Here is a 4,917-nt window from a genome sequence, read left to right as displayed (position 1 = left end):
CTCACGCTTGTACATAGTTCATGTACATAAAACATTGCATCACCGTAATACAGTGCTGCAAAAAAAGCTCTTCGGTCTAGGGGCATGACTTTCGTTTAAGGTGCGCGAGGTCCCGGGTTCAAATCCTGGACGAGCCCGTCGTTTTTGTAGCGATAGCTACATTACGGTAGCATTTCGAGCCTTCAGCGTGGCGCCGCCACCACCCTGTGGCTGCGCCGCCACGCTGTCACCTGGTTGGTCACGTGGTGCGGAGCAGCTGCCGGCGGCGCAGCGCCGTGGCTGATCACGTGGTTGGTCACGTGACCAAGCTCCACTTGGCCAGCTGTAGCTATCACGTCACTCCAGGTTTAACCAAAGCTAAATCACCGTAATTTTTTTCTTTAGCCACCAAATGCATCCCATGACACTAAATGACCAACACACGGCGTCGTCTTCGGCTCGTTGGTTTAGGGGTATGATTCTCGCTTCGGGTGCGAGAGGTCCCGGGTTCAAATCCCGGACGAGCCCGTCTTTTTTTTCTTTAGCCACCAAATGCATTCCATGAAACTAAATGGTCAACACACCGCGTCGTCCTCGGCTCGTTGGTTCAGGTGTATGATTCTCGCTTAGGGTGCGAGAGGTCCCGGGTTCAAATCCCGGACGAGGCCGTCTTTTTTTCTTTAGCCACCAAATGCATTCAATGAAACTAAATGGCCAACACACGGTGTCGTCCTCGGCTCGTTGGTGTGGGGTATGATTCTCGCTTCGGGTGCGAGAGGTCCCGGGTTCAAATCCCGGATAAGCCCGTCTTTTTTTTCTTTAGCCACCAAATGCATTCCATGAAACTAAATGGTCAACACACCGCGTCGTCCTCTGCTCGTTGGTTCAGGTGTATGATTCTCGCTTAGGGTGCGAGAGGTCCCGGGTTCAAATCCCGGACGAGCCCGTCTTTTTTTCTTTAGCCACCAAATGCATTCCATGAAACTAAATGGCCAACACACGGCGTCGTCCTCGGATCGTTGGTCTAGGGACATTCTACTTCCGGCCACCGAGCGTGACGGACGCAGAATCATGAGCTCCAGCGGAGCGGCGACGGCGGCCCTTGCTGGCCGCGGAAACAGGATCACCGATAGCGACGACACGGATTATCAGCTGATACTGCCCCAACTGCCAACAAGAAGCATCGTTTTGAACACCGTGTTTTTGCACGGCGACGTGCGAGCGAGGCCCTACCGGGTCGAAGATTTTAGGGATGCTCTCGTGCCTACCGGTTTGCTGCCGGACGTGGTGGCCCTGGGAGCCTACCAGGTCAACCACGTGTGGGCAGTCACCCTGAACGGCGCGGAGACTACAAGGCGGCTGCTCGCCTTTAAGGAACTGAAGGTGAAGAACCGTCGCTGCGTCATCATCGACCCGCAGGATCATCAGGTGAGGCTTAGGCGTCACTGGCTGCTGCACGGCGTGGCCGACGAGGATGTGCGGAGCGCACTAGCGGCGTTTGGGACTGTCATGGACGTTAGCAGATTGTGGTGGCGTGTGCAAGGTATGAGCGACAAGGGTTCCATGACGAGGACGGTCGTCCTGAAGCTCAAGAAGGGCATGACAGTCGAAGATTTGCCGCATCAAATACGGGTGGGAGGATAACTGTCCTTAGTCGTGGCACCCGGTCGTCCGATGCAGTGCTTGCGCTGTCACGGCACTGGCCACGTCCGAAGAGAGTGCAAGGTGCCGCGCTGCTCGAACTGCCGGCGTTTCGAACACGAGGACTCCCAGTGCGTCCGCACGTATGCCTCAGCAATGGGCCCGGGGGAAAGCGATGAAGCCGAGCACTTAATGGACGCGACCGAGGCAGAGGACGCGGCGAAGGGAACTGGCGAGCCGCTGCCTACCGCTGCGGCAGAGCAAGCAGCCCTCGCTGGTGAACCGCAGGACACAAGCGCGGAACGTCCGAGTGAACCGTCGCCTGGTCCACCACTGGTGCAGCAGAGTGTCGACAAAAGCGGAGCGAGTACTCATGCACTGCCGTCTCTATCGTCTAAGGGCCAGGAACCGCCAGCCAGTGACGCTCCCGTTACAACGGGTACTGGGACTGCAACGAAACGCCCCCACGAAGTCTCCGGAGACCACGACGACCAGGAACTCGCAAGCAGCGTTGACGAGCCGCCAGTGAAAGCGGTGCAAGGACGGCGGGCTACCTTCAAGCCACGGCCAAACGTCAACGCGGAAAGAAAGCCTGCCGACAAGCCACCGCCGTCGAGAAGCGAGAGCAGACAACCGGACGGCCCCGGAGGCGTCTAGCGGTACGCTAGATGCTAAAGGTGAGCACCATGCTCCGGGCCTCCCGCCTACTGCGAACCGAAATGGCTCCTGAACCAGCCCTCTGTGTAGCTACGTTGAATGTCAGAGGTTTAGGGCAGAAACGAAAACAAAGTCAATTGTATCGGCTGGTAACAGAAAATGACAATGACATTTTCGCCGTCCAGGAGACCAAAGTCGAGGGAGAGGGGGAGACCGGGAGCATGGTGCAGCGTTTCACAGCAACGTACTACGGCGTAGTTAGCCACGCTGTAGGACTGTCAGCAGGATGTGTACTCTTTCCGAAAAAGTTGCCCGGTCTTACTGTTCAAAGCATCATGTCATGCCCGTCTGGGAGATTAATAGTGTGTGATTTCCTTTGTGTAACGCGGAATATCGAGTGATTTGTGTGTACGCGCCGAACACATTGGAGGAAAGACAATTTTTTTGCTTATGTTAGACAGTACATGATGCCTGAGAAACGCCTCATTATTATGAGGGTCTTTAACTGCGTACTGAGTTCTGCGGACAAAACCAGCTGCATAGCTTTTCGAGACAGGAGTACGGACTTATTAGCTGAGGTCGTTGCCGAAGCGGAATTAGCAGATGTGGCTGAATGCCTACAGAGCGCATGTGCGGTAAAGTACACTCATTTCCAGGGTTCTAGCCACGCACGCCTGGATCGCATATACGTTGCTCTGGATATGATCCCGATGTGCCGTAGCTACGATGTTGTACCAATATGTTTTACTGATCACTGCCTCGTTAAATGCGCAATAGGAACAAGGAAACAACTGAAACACTTTGTATGGGACATGTGGAAAATGAACTCTATGCTACTTGGCGACGAACAATTTGTAACAAAAGCATTAGAAGAAATTAACAGAATAAAACCAAACACTAGCCTTAATCTGGGTCAGCAGTGGGAACTATGTAAGCAGCAGATTAAAGTCACAGCAATTGACAGGGCCAGTGCGATTCGTTTCCAAGAAAAAATGAAGGAAACCGAGCTGCGCACAATATTGGAGAAACTGATAGCAGAGGAGTGCAAAACGCCCGGCATTTTCAAAGATGATATCAGGAATGTAAAGCAGAGACTGCAGTTGATCGAAGAAGAGCGCTATCGCGGTGCGCTGGTGCGTGCACGAACAAATTCACTGAAAGCAGGCGAGGTACCTACGAAGCGGGCTTTAGGGATTGAAAAGACAAACGCCCGACGAAACCACATAGCCGAGATAGAGCGGAATGGCGTCGTGATGAATGATAACGAGGGCATTCGGCGCCAGTTTTCTGAGCATTATCAGGCGCTATTTGCGTTTCATCATGCCGACTTGGACGGATTTAAAAAGACATTTCTTGGCCATATGCCGCGACTGGACGATGAGATAAGAGAATTCTTGGAGCGACCAATAAGTGAAAGTGAAGTGTGCCTAGCTATTGAAAACTTAAACGACGGAAAGTCGCCTGGGCCCGATGGCTTATCCGCCTCGTTTTATAAGTTTTTCAAAGAAAAGCTGGCTGCAGTGCTCACGGCAGTGTTCAATGAGGCGTACCACATGAAAGTTTTACCGCAGTCCTATAGTACGTCACACACTGTTCTTATACCTAAGACTGATGCCGCAGAAAAACTTAGACTGGTGACATATAACAGACCAATCTCTTTAACTAATGTTGACTACAAAATTTTAATGAAAGTTTTAGCGAGAAGACTCTAAACAGTGATTAAAGACCTAGTAGGCTGCCACCAGACATGTGGAATCAGGGGCAGGTCTATAGTGACTAACATACATAAGATGCGGTGCGTGCTTGAGTGCTGTGACATCATGAAAGCTTGTGTCGCTGTGCTGCAGCTCGACCTAGAGAAGGCCTTTGACTGTGTCCCACATGTTATTTTGTTCGCTATTCTCGATCATATTAATGTCGGTTCGATTATCAAAGTTGGAGTGGCCATGGCGTACAGGAATTGCACCACGCAGCTTATCATAAACAAGAGTCTGGGGGCCCCCCATTGCCGTGCAGCGTTCTGTACGCCAGGGTTGCTCACTCAGTCCACTTTTATTTTGTCTTTACATTGAAACACTGTGCTTGGCTATTATCCAGAATGATTCGATTCCCGGGTTTCGACTGCAAGCTTCTGAAGTAAAGCTCTTAGCATATGCCGATGATGTCGCCGTATGCTGCATCGACCAAGGAAGTATTACAGCAACGGTTGAAGTAGTGAAGTGTTTCCGGGATCTCACGGGCAGTTTAATTAACTGGGGTAAATGCCTGGGATTCTGGCATGGAGAATGGCCGACAACCCTAGACACATTTGCTAGCGTGACGTGGGTGAACACCCCAGCGAAGTAACTAGGTGTCCCTCTGGAATGCTACAAAAACAATGACGACCTCTGGCTAAGCCAGCTGCACGAAACGCGAGAAAAAGCAGACAGGTGGAAGGGAGTTCCCCTTTCTTTCTTCGCCGTTCCAGAGGCCGGGACAGACGCGGCGGACAATTCAGCGCTGAGCCAACCCAAACTCAAGTGGAATCCCGTTCGGCGAGAGAAGCTACCTCCTTTGCCAAAAAACGACTTCAAAGTCATCCTTAGACTGAAGAATGAATTCAACATCAGCGAACTGAGCACGCATCAGATGGCCCGGGCT

At 52.1% G+C, this 4,917-nt stretch overlaps 1 non-coding gene and 1 pseudogene across 1 annotated transcript; both read left to right on the top strand.

The window, feature by feature from the left end:
* Positions 1–435: 435 nt before the first annotated feature.
* Positions 436–507, top strand: TRNAP-CGG (transfer RNA proline (anticodon CGG)). Its single transcript has one exon. It is a non-coding gene; the product is annotated as a tRNA-Pro (tRNA).
* Positions 508–1,050: 543 nt separating this feature from the next.
* Positions 1,051–2,277, top strand: LOC144134018 (uncharacterized; annotated as a pseudogene).
* The last annotated feature ends 2,640 nt before the right edge of the window (positions 2,278–4,917 follow it).

This window comes from Amblyomma americanum, chromosome 5 (genome assembly GCF_052857255.1).
Source record: "Amblyomma americanum isolate KBUSLIRL-KWMA chromosome 5, ASM5285725v1, whole genome shotgun sequence".
NCBI classification, from domain to species: Eukaryota; Metazoa; Arthropoda; class Arachnida; order Ixodida; family Ixodidae; genus Amblyomma; species Amblyomma americanum.
This window is presented reverse-complemented; position numbering and strand designations above follow the sequence as displayed.